The sequence below is a fragment of the Artemia sp. Qi Xiang Cuo genome, chromosome 9 (genome assembly GCF_049724085.1).
Source record: "Artemia sp. Qi Xiang Cuo chromosome 9, ASM4972408v1, whole genome shotgun sequence".
NCBI classification, from domain to species: Eukaryota; Metazoa; Arthropoda; class Branchiopoda; order Anostraca; family Artemiidae; genus Artemia; species Artemia sp. Qi Xiang Cuo.
This window is the reverse complement of record NC_142802.1, coordinates 14,638,419-14,655,625: the sequence shown is the minus strand read 5'-3', so window position 1 is coordinate 14,655,625 and position 17,207 is coordinate 14,638,419.

Here is a 17,207-nt window from a genome sequence, read left to right as displayed (position 1 = left end):
ACAGTGAGATAAACTTCTCTATATGTATATTTTAATTAAGTATTTAATATATAGAGTTGGTATTTTGGTTAGGTTAGGTGTTTAATATAACGTGCTCTGGGCGGCCTGCTTTCTGTAATTCTTTATTGTAGTTTCCATAATTTTGTTACTAAAGTATTATATTTTCATCATATTTATGTATATTTTATTAGGATTAACGTACCTTCACTTCTTGAGTGGGGTCGCCAAACACATAAGTACCATTTCTCCCCGTTGGGAGTTGGGAGAAGACCCGTCATCAATTTCTCCCCGAGCTTCATCAGCCAAAGGAACGGCCCATTTCTATAAATACAATTTTCATGTTTTCTTCCATTCTCTCCCATCCTTCTAATTACGGAGTGGGGGGGGGGTTGACATGGTAGTGACCATTATCATTGGAAAGAGTGTTTATTGGGGAATCGAATCGGAATGGCTCTACTCTTTTGTGATTATACTCTTCAGAAGAAGGCATAGACAAGACTGTTACCTTTTTATAGCTTGGGCATGCTTAGATTCTAAGTCCATAGGAGCTTATAGTAACAAAAATGTATGTGTGTCAGAAATAAAACATTTTAGTCTTCCCCCCCCCGACTTAAAATTTCTAAGGTTTTTAAGCTGATTATACATCCATGAATTAATATGCCCAACCTACCTGTGAACATTAGAAAATTCAGATAATTTAGGGCAATTGTCTCTCGGGTATGTCGATCTGAGACATGCTTACTAGACATTTTAATATTAATGAACAAAATGGCAATATCAAGACATTGATTCAATATCTCAGGGGGGGGGGCGAACTGGATGCCTGGTGGTAAAAAGGGCAGGGAAAGTGGGCTGGTTGCCCTCTAATCATTGCTGAGAAAAGCTCGCGGGCCATAACCGGCCACCAAAGTATTTAGGTAACCTCTGCTATCTAGATGGACCTCTAACGTAGCCTAACGTCCGTAATGTCTCGACTATAATTTTTCATACAAAATAGATTGGAGCTAATGCAACTATTGCAATATGAGAAGCAGTTCTCCTCATATTCTAATTATGTCTGGGTTTCATGTTCAGTCAATGGCTGTTTTCAATAGTATGAATTTCGGCAGGGAAGTATTCAGGGGGAGAGCTAGTTCCCCCCTATTTCCATTTTTACCGAATCCCTAGGTGGTTTATATTCAAACTATTAATTTTTTTGGGAATTGCGTGTTATAGCAACCACATTAAAGAAGTGAAGTTAGGTTAATCATAATGAAATATACCAAAACATGATGAAAATAAAATACTCTACCAACAAAATTATGGAAACTACAACAGAGAATTATGGAAAGCAGGCCACCCAGAACGCATCATATTAAATACCTAACCTAACCACCTCTATATATTAAATATTTCATTAAAATACACCTGTATAGATCCGTTTATCTCGCTCAGGCTAAGCTGATTATCTCCGAGTGAACACAGAAAACCAGTTTCATTGCAGCTCATGAAAAAAGTGTGGTCGCTATAACACGTAAGTACCATTTTTTTTTAATTCTTCCTCTCAGGAAAGAAAAAAAATCCTATATACGAGCCTATTTGCACCTTTGCGCTGAAATGATTTTCAGCACAGACGTATGTGAGTTTTTTCAGCAATAGCAAGGTAGTTGCAACTGATTTTATGTCCAATATCCACTCAAAAACGTCAAGACAGTTCTGTGTCTACGGAACTGTCTTTTTAAAAATAATTTCGTTTTAAAACCACGGCGTAAGTTTGAGAAATTGTTCAAACCTAATGTGTATCTTTTTCTATGCCAAATAAGTATTTCGTTATATTTTGACCCCCCCCCCTTATGGACAAAATATTGGCTGGTCAAACGTTGAGTTTGACGCCCATGATGACGACCCTCTAGTAATGTATACCACTCCCCCCTCCCTAAGGAAACATTTGATATTAATTAAAGAATCCATACACTACAGACAAAAACTAAACTGCGTAAACATACTAAAGCACGGGCATCTGAAGTCAAAGCCATACCCAGAGGGAAGGGTAGGGTTAGGGGTATTTGAAGGATAGGGAGGAAAGACCAGTAGGAGTCGATTTTTAAATGCAATTGATAAATATGACCCTTTTTTTAAAAAAAAAAAAACTTTTTAAACCTTTAACATCTCTCTGTAAATTCTAAATATGCTCATTCTATCCCCTTTTCCAGGGAAGAAGTTAAATGGTTGCCATTCTAGTAACTAAAGTCTTTTTTGACCTATTTCTTCATATAACAGACTAGTAGTATGTATATAACGATTACAGGAGGGGTGTCTCCCCATATAGCTATAACGATTACAGGAGGGGTGTCTCCCCATATAGCTATAACGATTACAGGAGGGGTGTCCCACCATATAGCTATAACAGTTAAGAGCGCACAGTCCCACCATATAGCTACAATGCTTACAACAAGACAGTCCCGCCAATACAAGCAGACAGTGTAATGACCGGAATTCAACTACCGTGAAAATTCGTGTTGATCTGTGTTCAAAGTGCGTGATGTTTCCTTTGTTTGAAATTGTGAAATTCTTTTTATAATTTAATTTGTTAGGCGTGGTTGACTTATGTTTAACCTTGAACTAATTTACATAAATTAATTTATTATTAATTAATTTACATAATTACATTAATTTTTTTTTTAATTTTTTTTAACTTTTTTTTAAATTTTTTTTTAACTTTTTTTTTACTTTTTCTTAACTTTTTTTAAACTTTTTTTTAACTTTTTTTAACTTTTTTTTTAACTTTTTTTTAACTTTTTTTTAACTTTTTTAACTTCTTTTTAACTTTTTTTTACTTTTTTTAAACTTTTTTTTACATCTCTTAGAATGTCATGAAACACACTTAAAACATAAGAAATTCTTATTTAATATTTTCCAACTTCAAAATGGGAATGATATAGATATATGTGTCGCAACTTTTACTATTAGAAATGTAACACCTGATTGGCTCGTATATTTTGCATGATATTTCTAATGTCAATTAAGATAAAGAAACTACGGAATGAAGGTTTGACATCACCAGGCACGTGCAAGAGAAATTTTTTGTTAATGGGGGGCTTAAAAAGGCAAATATGGGTGAACTACATGAGTTTATAAGACGGTTCGTGAAAATCCCAAGGTTTTTTCTGATTTTTTGGACAATTGCCTTAACTTGAGAGTAGTATGTTAGAATTACAAGTTGAAGTACCCATCCTTTTCATCCACAACTTTACTTTACAGCTTTTTGAATGCCCCAACACCAAGCAATACTTTTCAAAGGCATTTCAGAACAAGTTCTTTTCATAGTGACCATCCTAAACTCATTTTACAAATTGAAGTACCCATCCTTTTCACCCAAAACTTTACTTTACAGCTTTTGAATGCTCAAACACCATGCAATACTTTTCAAAGGACATTTCAGAACAAGTTCTTTTCTTAATGTCCATCCTAAACCAATTTTACAAGTTGAATTAACCATCTTTTTCACCCACAAATTTACTTTACAGCTTTTTGAGTGCCCCAACACCAAGCAATACTTTTCAAAGGGCATTTCACAATAAGTTATTTTCTTAATGTCGTTCCTAAACCCATTTTACAAGTTGAAGTACCCATCCTTTTCACCCACAACTTTACTTTACAGCTTTTGAATGCCCCAACACCAAGCAATGCTTTTCAAAATGCATTTCAGAGCAAGTTATTTTCTTAATATCCCTCCTAAAACCGTTTTACAAGTTGAAGTACCCATCCTTTTCACCCACAACTTTACTTTACAGCTTCTTGAATGCACCAACACCAAGCAATACTTTTCAAGGCATTTAAAAACAAGTTCATTTCTTAATGACCCTCCTAAACCCATTTTACAAATTGAAGTACCCATCCTTTTTACCCACAACTTTACTTTACAGCTTTTTGAATGCTCCAACACCACGCAATACTTTTAAAAGACATTTCAGAACAAGTTATTTTCTTAATGTCCATCCTAAACCCATTTTACAAGTTGAAGTACCCATCCTTTTTACCCACAACTTTACTTTATAGCTTTTTTGAATGTTCCAACACCAAACAATACTTTTCAAATGTCATTTCAGAGCAAGTTATTTTCTTAATGTCCTTCCTAAACCCATTTTACAAGTTGAAGTACCCATCCTTTTCACCCACAACTTTACTATACTGCTTTTTGAATGCTCCAACACCAAGCAATACTTTTCAAAATGCATTTCACAATAAGTTATTTTCTTAATGTCCTTCCTAAACCCATTTTACAATTTTGAAGTACCAATCCTGTACACCCACAACTTTACTTTACAGCTTTTCAATGCCCCAACACCAAGCAATACTTTTCAAAATGCATTTCAGAACAATTTATTTTCTTAATGTCCATACTAAACCCGTTTTACAAGTTGAAGTGCCCATCCTTTTAACCCACAACTTTACTTTACAGCTTTTGAATTCTCCAACACCAAGCAATACTTTTCAAAGGGCATTTCAGAACAAGTTCTTTTCATAGTGTCCATCCTAAACCCATTTTACAAGTTGAAGTACCCATCGTCTACACCCCCAACTTTACTTTACTGCTGTTTTGAATCCTCCAAAACCAAGCAATACTTTTCAAAAGGTATTTCAGAACAATTTCTTTTCTTAATGTCCATCTTAAACCCATTTTACAAGTTGAAGTACCCATCATTTTCACCCACAACTTTACTTTACAGCTTTTTGAATGCCCCAACACCAAGCAATACTTTTCAAAAGGCATTTCACAACAAGCTCTTTTCTTAATGACCATCCTAAACCCATTTTACAAGTTGAAGTACCCATCCTTTTCACCCACAACTTTACTTTACAGCTTTTTGAATGCTCCAACACCAAGCAATACTTTTCAAAAGGCATTTCAGGACAAGTCCTTTTCTTAATGTCCTTCCTAAACCCATTTTACAAGTTGAACTACCCATCCTTTTTACCCACAACTTTACTTTAGAGCTTTTTGAATGCTCCAACACCAAGCAATACTTCTCAAATGGCATTTCAGAACAAGTTATTTTCATAATATCCATCCTCAACCCATTTTACAAGTTGAAGTACCCATCATTTTCAACACAACTTTACTATACTGCCTTTTTGAATGCTCCAAGACCAAGCAATACTTTTCAAATGGCATTTCAGAACAAGTTATTTTCTTAATGTCCTTCCTAAACCCATTTTACAAGTTGAAGTCTCCATCCTTTTCACCCACAACTTTACTTTACTACTTTTTGAATGCTCCAACACCAAGCAATACTTTTCAAAGACATTTCAGAACAAGGTCTTTTCTCAATGTCCCTCCTACACCCATTTTACACGTTGAAGTTCCCATCCTTTTCACCCACAACTTTACTTTACAGCTTTTTAATGCCCCAACACCAAGCAATACTTTTCAAAAGGAATTTCAGAACCAGTTCCTTCCTTAATGTCCCTCCTAAACTTTTACAAGTTGAAGTACCCACCCTTTTCACCACAACTTTACTTTACAACTTTTTTTTCTTAATGTCCCTCCTAAACCCATTTTACAAGTTGAAGTACCCATCTTTTTCACCCAGAACTATACTTTACAGATTTTTCAATGTCCCAACACCAAGCAATAGTCTTCAAAAGGATTTTCAGAACAAGGTCTTTTCTTAATGTCCCTCCTAAACCCATTTTTCAAGTTGAAGTATCCATCCTTTTCACCCACAACTTTACTTAACAACTTTTTTGCACGCCACTATATCATGCAAGATTCCACTTAAGTTCAAATTCTTCTCAAAGAGAACAAAAAATTTAAAATACTGTTCCAAACTTTTCATAGAAGATAGAAAGTTCAAGTTATCTTCTGAATTTTATTAAAGAACTTACAGTTCAATTCTAATTTCTCCAGAGAAAATAAAAATCTTCCACTTCAGTTTTAATTTCACAGACACAAGGAAATTTAAAGTTCTATTTGAAATTTTTCCGTAGAAGATAGAAAAAGCTATACCATAGTTGTGAATATTTTCCTGGAAGATAAAAAGTTCTACTTCAATTTTAAATTTTCTCAACGAAGTGAAGAAAAGTTCAAGTTCTAGTCTGAATTTTCTCGATGAAAAAGAAATTAGTTATTGATCAATTCTATTTTTTCAAAATAATTTAAAAAGGTTCCAATTTAGTTCAGATTTTTCTCAAATAGATGAAAAAATTTAAAATACTGTTCCAAATTTTTCTTAGAACAAAGAAAAGTTCAACTTCTTTTCTGAATTTTACCAAAGAACACACTTCAATTCTAATTTCTCCAGAGAAAATAAAAATCTTCCACTTCAATTATTTATTTCACAATGACACAAAGAAATTTAAAGTTCTATTCTAAATTTTTCCATAGAAGATAGAAAAGTTATACCTTAGTTGTGAATAGTTTCCCGGAAGATAAAAAGTTCTACTTTAATTTTAAATTTTCTCAATGAAATGAAGAAAAGTTCAAGCTCTCTTCTGAATTTTCTCAATGAAAAAAGAAATTAGTTATTGATCAATTCTATTTTTCCTAATAATATAAAAAGGTTTCACTTCAGTTCAGATTTTTTCCCAAAGACATAAATTTAAAATTCTCCTCCAAATTTTTTGTAGAAGATAGAAAAAGTTACACATTGATCGTGAATATTTCACTATGAAGATAAAGAGCTCCACTCTGATTCTCAGATTTTTCTCAGACATAAAAAAAAATTAAAATAACGTTCTAAATTTTAGCGATGAAGGTGGAAAAGTTATACTATGATTGTGAATATTTTCCAGGAAGATAAAAAGCTTCATTTTATTTCTAATTTTCTCATTGATGTGAAGAAAAGTTCAAGTTTTTTTCCCAACTATCCCTATGAAATGAAATAAGTTACAGATCAATTCTATTTTTCAAGAAAAAATAAAAAATTTCCACTTCAATTCAGATTTTTCTCAAAGAGATGGAAAAATTTAAATTACTGTTATAAATTTTTCATAGAAGATAGAAAAAGTTATACTTTGATCATGAAAAGTTAACTCAAGTCTGAATTTTATTAAAGAACTTACAGTTCAATTCTAATTTCTCCGGATAAAAATATAAGTCTTCCACTTCAGTTCTTAATTTCACAAAGGCACAAAGAAATTTAAAGTTCTCTTCTGAATTTTCTTAGAGAAAAGAAAAAAGTTATAGTTCAATTCTAATTTTTTTTAAAGAAAATAAAAAATCTCCAACTTTTTAATAAACATTCTAAGCGCTTAACATGCTAACGTTTCCTAAGATAATAGAAATATAACAAAGTAATGCATAAAATATTATTATTGAAGTAACAACATGTAGTAACAACATAAAAATATGTTACAGACATTATTTTACATTATTAACATCATTGAACAACATTGAACATTCTGAATCTGCTCCATAAAATAGTTTAGCGAGCTTTCTATCTCTCGAAACTAGAGTTATTCGCCTCTCTTAACTCAAAACCACTAGAATAGTCATTCATTCATTTTGAGTCATGTACAATTTCCACTGGGATGTCACCTACTGATTCAATACAAGTTTCATCCTAGGTATTATTTGATTCATTGACTATATGATCAATAGTAGTAATAATGCTCACTTGTGCTTCAGTTTCCAATCAATTTGTCATTATATTCATTAGTAATATTGTCTGCCAATGCTCGTTTTATTTTACTGGCAATTTCTTTGTCTATTATCACATTATTTTTACAGAGGCAACAGTTCTGGTACGTTGACAAGATATGATTTATAATGTTGGTGCAGCAGCAGGCCTTTCTTTTCCTTTCCGTTTTCATTCAAAGGCTAACACCGGAACGATGACAATAAGATCTATCAACGGCTAACATATTACCAGAACCATTAGCTAGAGGATGTCCATCTTCATCAACTATTATTTTTGAGTTGGCATTCTCTTTGAGTATTAACCTCTCTGGAAATGATATTTTCACATATCCACCTTTTGAACAATGAAAATTCTTGACTACTCCAAAGGAATTTAACTCCTCACTGTCATGACAACATAGGCACACATTCCCAATAAGATTTCCACTACTACTTGTCCCATAGTTCAAATATATCTCTTTGACAGCATTCAAGGCAACAATGACTTTATCTTGTGCACACACTTTCTTCGAATAATTCATTTTCATTTTTTTTTTTAAAAATATGGTGTAGGTGTTTATCCCTCAAATGGTAAAAAATTACTGATTTAACACACGCAATAAACTAGATATTCTTGATAACCCACCATGGATTACCACTGGGAAAGCCGCTTCCAATGTAAGAGCAACCATAGAGTACGTTTGCTACACCCGCAAGCATTTATAGTGAGAGAGAAATACAAAGTCGACCTGGGAGCGCCGCGGTGCCCGCTGCGCCCAAAAATTTAAAAAATGTGACCCAACAATTAAAAAAATGTGTAAAAAATTCAAATTTATTTTCAGAATGTGGGGCTAAGCTTAGGCAACGAATAGGTACTATTTGAAAGATAAAGATGGCCTTAAACAATGTTTTGCCTGTTATTTCAAGCAAATTTATGGTCCTATGTCAATTTTAAACTCTTGGTCAACCTTCTTAAGACCATAGGCGGTTGTGCCTTGTTTGCCTCTTTTAAATTCTTGATCAGCATGCCTAAGACTCTAGGCAGACATGCCTTTCCAAAAACTAACCTGACAAGTATGTGTCCAATAAGAGAGTCATTCATACTCCTGCCATTTACCCGTAACCCAGCCATTTAAACATTTGCCTCTCAAATTACTTGGACTATCTGTCTTGGCTTTTCTCTGTCTACAATTACCCAGCCCAGTCTTGATGCAACCTATTGACCAAAATACTTGATAACTTCAATTCAAATTCACCTTGCATACAAAGTCAACCTGGGAGCGCCGCGGTGCCCGCAGCGCTCCCTGGTCGACTTTGTATTTCTCTCTCACTATGCATGCTTGCGGGTGTAGCAAACGTACTCTATGGTTGCTCTTACATTGGAAGTGGTTTGCCCAGTTGTACTGCATGGTAGGTTATCGAGACTATCTAGTTAATTGCGTGCGTTAAATCAGTAATTTTTATCATTGGAGGGATAAACACCTACACCATATTTTTAAAAAAAGACGTGAAAATGAATTATTCAAAGAAAGTGTATGCACATGTTAAAGTCATTGTTGCCTTGAATGCCGTCAAAGAGATATATTTGAACTATGGGACAAGTAGTAGTGGAGATCTTATTGAGAATGTATGCCTACGTTGTCATGACAGTGAGGAGTTAAATTCCTTTGGAGTAGTCAAGAATTTTCGTCATTCAAAATGTGGATATGTCAAAGTATCATTTCCAGAGAAGTTAGTACTGAATGAGAATGCCAACATAAAAATAATAGTTGATGAAGATGGACAACTTCTAGCTAATGTTTCTGGTAACATGTTAGCCGTTGATAGATCGTATTGTCATCGTTCTGCTGTTAGAATTCGAATGAAAGCAGAAAGGAAAAGAAGGCCCTACTTCTGCACCAACATTATAAATCATATCTTGTCAACGTGCCAGAACTGTTGCCTCTGTAAAAATAATGTGATAATAGACAATGAAATTGCCGGTAAAATAAAATGAGCATTGACAGACAATATTACTAATGAATATAATGACAAAGTGACTGGAAAATTAATCACAAGTGAGCATTATTACTACTATTGATCATATTGTCAATGAATCTAATAATAACTAGGATGAAACTTGCATTGAATCAGAAGATGATATTCCCAGTAGTAATTGTATATGACTCAAAATGGATGAATGATTATTCTAGTGGTCATGAACTAAGAGAAGCGAGTAACTCTAGTATCAAGAGATTTATGGAAAAGATTCAGAATGTTCAATGTTGTTCAATTATGTTAATAATGTAAAATAATGTCTATAACATATTTTTATGTTGTTACGACATGTTGTTACTTAAATAAAAATATTTTATGCAGTACTTTGTTATATTTCTATTATCTTAGGAAACGTTAGCATGCTCAGCGCTTAGAATGTTTATTAAAAAGTTAGAGATTTTTTATTTTCTTTGAAAAAAATTAGAATTGAACTGTAACTTTTTTCTTTTCTCTAAGAAAATTCAGAATTTCTTAGAGAAGAAAGTATTGCTTGGTGTTGGAGCATTCAAAAAGCAGTATAGTAAAGTTGTGGTGAAAAGGATGGGTACTTCAACTTATAAAATGGGTTTAGGAGGGACATTAGGAAAAGAACTTGTTCTGCAATGCCTTTTGAAAATTATTGCTTGGTGTTGGAGCATTCAAAAGCTGTAAAGTAAAGTTGTGGGTAAAAAGGATGGGTACTTCAACTTGTAAAATGGGTTTAGGAAGGACATTAAGAAAAGAACTTATTGTGAAATGCCTTTTGAAAAGTATTGCTTGGTGTTGGGGCGCTCAAAAAGCTGTAAAGTAAATTTGTGGGTGTAAAGGATTGGTACTTCAAATTGTAAAATGGGTTTAGGAGGGATATTAAGTAAAGAAATTGTTCTGAAATGACATTTGAAAAGTATCGCTTCGTGTTTGAGCATTCAAAAAGCTGTAAAGTAAATTTGTGGGAGAAAAGGATGGGTTCTTCAACTTGTAAAATGGGTTTAGGATGGTCACTAAGAAAAGAACTTGTTCTGAAATGGCATTGTAAAGTATTGCTTGGTGTTGGAGCATTCAAAAGCTGTAAAGTAAAGTTGTGGGTGAAAAGGATGGGTCCTTCAACTTGTAAAATGGGTTTAGTAGGGATATTAAGAAAAGAAATTGTTCTGAAATGCATTTTGAAAAGTATTGCTTGGTGTTGGGGCATTCAAAAGCTGTAAAGTAAAGTTGTGGGTGTAAAGGATTGGTACTTCAAATTGTAAAATGGGTTTAGGAAGGACATTAAGAAAATAAGTTATTGTGGAATGCATTTTGAAAAGTATTGCTTGGTGTTGGAGCATTCAAAAAAGCTGTAAAGTAAAGTTGTGGGTAAAAAGGATGGGTACTTCAAATTGTAAAATGGGTTTAGGAGGGGCATTAAGAAAGGAACTTGTTGTGAAAAGCATTGAAAAGTATTGCTTGGTGTTGGTGCATTGAAGAAGCTGTAAAGTAAAGTTCTGGGTGAAAAGGATGGGTACTTCAACTTGTAAAATGGGTTTAGGAGGGACATTAAGAAAAGAACTTGTTCTGAAATGCCTTTGAAAAGTATTGCTTGGTGTTGGAGCATTTAAAAAGCTGTAAAGTAAAGTTGTGGGTAAAAAGGATGGGTACTTCAAATTGTAAAATGGGTTTAGGAGGGGCATTAAGAAAGGAACTTGTTGTGAAATGCCTTGAAAAGTATTGCTTGGTGTTGGTGCATTCAATAAGCTGTAAAGTAAAGTTCTGGGTGAAAAGGATGGGTACTTCAACTTGTAAAATGGGTTGAGGAGGGATATTAAGAAAAGAACTTGTTCTGAAATGCCTTTTGAAAAGTTTTGCTTGGTGTTGGGGCATTCAAAAGCTGTAATGTAAAGTTGTGGGTAAAAAGGATGGGTACTTCAACTTGTAAAATGGGTTTAGGAAGGACATTAAGAAAATAACTTATTGTGAAATGCCCTTTGAAAAGTATTGCTTGGTGTTGGGGCACTCAAAAAGCTGTAAAGTAAATTTGTGGGTGAAAAGGATGGGTACTTCAGCTTGTAAAATGGGTTTAGGATGGACATTAAGAAAAGAACTTGTTCTGAAATGCCCTTTGAAAAGTATTGCATGGTGTTGGAGCATTCAAAAGCTGTAAAGTAAAGTTGTGGGTGAAAAGGATGGGTACTTCAATTTGTAAAATGAGTTTAGGATGATCACTATGAAAAGAACTTGGTCTGAAATGCCTTTGAAAAGTATTGCTTGGTGTTGGGGCATTCAAAAAGCTGTAAAGTAAAGTTGTGGATGAAAAGGATGGGTACTTCAACTTGTAATTCTAACAAACTACTTTCAAGTTAAGGCAATTGTCCAAAAAATCAGAAAAAACCTTGGGATTTTCACGAACCGTCATATAAACTCATGTAGTTCACCGATTTTTCGCCTTTTTAAGCCCCCCACCAACAAATAATCTCCCTCGCACGTGCCTGGTGATGTCAGACCTACACTCCGACATTTCTTTATCTTAATTGACTTTAGAAATATCATGCAAAATATACGAGCCAATCAGGTGTTACATTTCTAATAGTAAAAGTTGCGACACATATATCTATATCATTCCCATTTTGAAGTTGGAAAATATTAAATAAGAATTTCTTATGTTTTAAGTGTGTTTCATGACACTCTAAGAGATGTAAGAAAAAAAGTTAAAAAAAGTAAAAAAAAAGTTAAAAAGAAGTTAAAAAGAAGTTAAAAAAAGTTAAAAAAAAGTTAAAAAAAAAGTTTAAAAAAAATAAAAAAAAGTTAAAAAAAATTTAAAAAAAAGTTTAAAAAAATTTAAAAAAAAATTTAAAAAAAAATTTAAAAAAAAGTTAAAAAAAAGTTTAAAAAAAAAAAATTAATGTAATTATATAAATTAATGTAATTATTCAAATTAATTAATAATAAGTTAATTTATCGAAATTTGTTCAAGGTTAAACATAAGTCAACCACGCCTAACAAATTAAATTACAAAAAGAATTTCACAATTTCAATCATAGGAATCATCACGCACTTTGAACACAGATCAACACGAATTTTCACGGTAGTTGAATTCCGGTCATTACACTGTCTGCTTGTATTGGCGGGACTGTCTTGTTGTAAGCATTGTAGCTATATGGTGGGACTCTGCGCTCTTAACTGTTATAGCTATATGTTGGGACACCCCTCCTGTAATCGTTATAGCTATATGGGGAGACACCCCTCCTGTAATCGTTATAGCTATATGTGGAGACACCCCTCCTGTAATCGTTATATACATACTACTACTCAGACTCATATTTTTTAAATGTTTGTGACAGAAGTTATATTTTTTCATTTTAGAGTGATTTCAAACTGATTTTTTAGTACTTTAGTCTTATACCCACCACGCTCAAGATCTTGTATCGCGAACATGAGACAATAGCCGGGGTTTATTGTCTTTATATCAGATTAAATAAAAAAAAACAAGTTTTTTAAACTGAAAGTAAGGAGCGACATTAAAACTTAAAACGAAGAGAAATTATTCCGTATTTGAAAGGGGCTGTCCCCTCCTCAACGCCTCGCTCTTTATGCTAAAGCTTTTTATTGTTTTGAAAAATAAAGTTGTGAGACAGTGTCAAACTTTAGCGTAAAGAGCGAGGCGTTGAGGAGTGAACAGCCCCTTTCATATACGGAATAATTTCTGTTCGTTTTAAGTTTTAATGTCCCTCCTTACTTTCAGTTTAAAAAACTTGTTTTTTTTATTTAATGTCTGATCGTTTTTTAGTTACTGCAGTTTTTATTTTGGCTCGCCGTCATTGAATAAGTAAACAAAATTTTCATAAAAATTTTACTTTTCTTTTGCTAAATGGCTGTCTCTAAATTTGGTTCTGACGTAATTTACAAATTAACTTATGTGACGAACTTCTATATTCGTATATTTTTCTTCTGGCAAAAAAATACAAAGTTGCAGATTTTTGCAGATATGAGCTTGAAGCCTATTTTATAGGGTTTTCTGATACGCTGAATCTGACGGTGTTATTTTCAATAAAATTTTTTCACTTTTAGGGGATGTTTCCCCCCTCTTTAAAAAATCATGTAAATTTTCTCAGGCTCTTAGCCTTTGATGAGTAATACTAAACTTAATAAAATTCATATATTTAGAATCAGCATTATAATCCCATTCTTTTGATACATTTATTGACATCAAAGTTCCGTTTTTACAATCTTCGATTACTATTGAGCCGTATCGCTTGTTTTTTTTATTGTTTTTTTTATTACGTATATGTTATTACGTATATGATGGGGTTCTCACCTTAGTCAATACCGCGCTCTTTACGTTAAAAGTTAAAAAAATTTTTAATTCAATCAACTCTGAGTACCACAATTTTTATAATTATCACATATGGTTCTTTTGAAAACGATAAAAAAAACTGTACCGAAAAAAGCGAGTCAATAACTTGGGGGTCACCCTCCTCCGCTACTTATTAATTTCTTTTTGCTTTAAGTTCTCAGGTTGCTTCTTACTTTCAGTTGAAAAAACTCGTTTTTTTAAATTTAATTTCTGATCGTTTTTTAAATAATGCTTGGAAATACGGCGCCCCCTTCATAGAAATGTCCCTTACCCCAAAGAAACATCCTCCACGGAGGACCATGCTGAACAAAATGGCTATCTCAAAATTTTGATTAGGTGATTGAGAAAAAATGAGCGTGGGAGGGGGCCTAGTTGCCCTCCATTTTTTTGTCACTTAAAAAAGGCACTCGAACTTTTAATTTCCGTTCCAATGAGCCCTCTTACGATATTCTAGGACCACTGGGTCAACACGATTACCCCTGGGGGAAAAAAACGCACCTGTGATCTTTCTTCTGGCAAAAAATGACAAATTCCACATTTTTGTAGATATGAGCTTGAAACCTCTACAGTAGGGTTCTCTGATACGCTGAATATGATGGTGTGAATTTCATTACGGTTCTATAACTTTTAGGGGGTCTTTCCCCCTTTTTCGAAAATCGGCCGAATTTTCTCAGGTGCTTAACTTTTGATGGGTAAGATTAAACTTGATGAAACTTATATATTTGAAATCAGAATTAAAAGCTGATTCTTTTGATGTATCTATTGGTACCAAAATTCCGTTTTTTAAAGTTTCGGTTACCATTGAGCCGGGTCGCTCCTTACTTACAGTTACCACGAACTCTTTGACAATATTGGCTTCGGTTCGGTGGGAAACTACATTGTAGCTATATTTTTATTAAATGTTTAGTTGGTACTTTGAAAAGTTTAGGTTACATATTTAATATAATGCGGTCTGGGTGCCCCCCCCCCTTCCATAATTGTTTGTTGTGATTCTCATAATTTTGTTGATAAAGTATTATATTTTCATCATATTTTGTTTTATTCGTTAGCATTAATCAAGATTCACTTTTCGACAGAACTTGGGTGCGTTGGCTATAAGACACAAGTACCGATCTTTTATTTGTGGAACTAAAACGTATATTTAAGGACTAAAATTCAAGAGGAAGTATTACTAGGCAGCGTTTTTCAAAATAACTAAGAAAAAAAAAAGAAGAAGATAAGAGTAGCTACTGATAAATCCCTTTGGGAAGTCTCATTTGAGTTTAATATTAAACAAGAATAAAAAAAGAAATACAAATAGCCCCCCACAGGACTCAGTGGGTGTAAAATACAGCAAGGGATCCTGCTTTGATTCTGTTCTAGTTAATTGTTTAGTCAACTAGTCAATTCATTCTCTTAATATTGCAATGCCAATCAGTACGAAATCGACGTATTCACAGTTATATGCCTGTACATAGGGAGTGAACCTTCCAGTAATTCGTCCGAAGGATACAAAATTTAGAGTAAAGGCCAAAAATAAACCTTTTACGTGGTTTGACTAAGACCCATCTTAACTACCCTCCCCTTCATGTTTGGATCTATGTATACCTCTATACTATGCTACTTGAACCATTGGTAACTGAGTACGTGTTGCCACGTAGCAAGTTACCGTTTTATGTGGCGGCTGTTTCTATGCTACTTGAACCGTTGGTACCTGACTACGTATTACCGTGTAACAAAAATTCAACAATCATGCACTACCGTGACATATGACAAATGATAGATATAATTCAACGTAAAACGTGACAGATTTAATTCTTAAAGTAAAAATGTCACACGGCTATTAGGAAAGTATAACAGCGGTTTGGGTAGTTTTTCAACAGATGTTGTATCTAAGAGTGACATATCGTAATAAGTGTGTGTGTACATTGGTAATAAAGAAGCCGATAGAGTTCACGTCTTTCTTCGAAGTCTCAGGCAGTGGCGCTGTTTTTTTTGGAAGGGGGAGGGAGATGCCCCCCAATAATTTGAAGAAAAAATTATTATTCAACCCATGCGCCTTGGCTCTCCAGACGTGGACCCCTCTTGCCCCGCCCCTTCCCCCAGTAAAAATGTTGGAGCTACGTCCCTGGTCTCAGGTAAAATCTGTGATTTGATACTAGCGACAGTTTGAACCCCTAAACTAGACATAGCAGCTTCCTTTTAAATGAACTCTGAAACAGCTCTTTAATGTTCCAGTGCCCCGCTAATCGCGAAAAAGACATCAGTGCTACGTGCAAAAAAAGTGATTTTCCTTGCAGTTTAAGGTATGGGACTGTAAGTTTCACTTTATGGAATATTCGGCAATGGAAATTCCAATGGTGTACTTTTTATTTCGATTCCACACCATTTTCGAGGAGTTTCAGGTTATTTTTGGAAATTCCCTTAAATTTGTTTCAAAATTACATTTTACACTAATCGAAATAATAGCAACCATTTAACGGGTTTTTTAACGGGTTTTTAAATTTTTGGTTGCTTTGGGTCGTGGTTCTTTACCAGTTTGCAGTTGTCACTGTAACCGTGGTCACTTGTGTCCCTCCTATCCTCTCCAAATGACTCCAGTTACATAATATTGAGGGCATTACAGAAATGGGTACTGTTCTTAAATCTGGGAAACATTTGATAATGCGACTCGAGAAAAGCAAAGATCAGATAGCCGTTACACGGTAATTTTCTATCTGATGCTGTATAAACAGGGGTTTCTCACTCCGGTAACTATATTTAAACTTTGGTTTTTTGGGGTTTAGGGGGAAATAAGGTACCTAGATTAGGTTAGGCTACGTATTTAATATATGGTATGCTTTACGCACCCTCCCCCCCCCCCCCTAATGTGCAAATATATAGCCAAAATATGTTTCTAAACCATTATATTTTTATCCTATTTTGTCTTATTTCATTACATTAACCACACTTCACTTCTCGTGTGTTTCCCAGATTTTAGAACAGTACCCAGAAATGCTTGACGTAAGCTCTAAGATATAGTATCGAAGTTCACCTCCCCTCAGGCGTCACTATCTCCTCTATCCTTACTATTTGTAAAGATAAAATCACAGGTGATCATCCAATTGTATCAAATTCCATGTAGTTGTGGGGGTTCTTACGCTGGTCGGACTATGAGACCCCTAAATCAGAGGTTACATGAACATGCTTTGTCAATTGACATCTGCTTAAAAAAAATAACTTAATAATGGTGACACCTTTTCTGGCCTTGACCTACAACCCCCCTGCACATAACGTCTTCTTTGA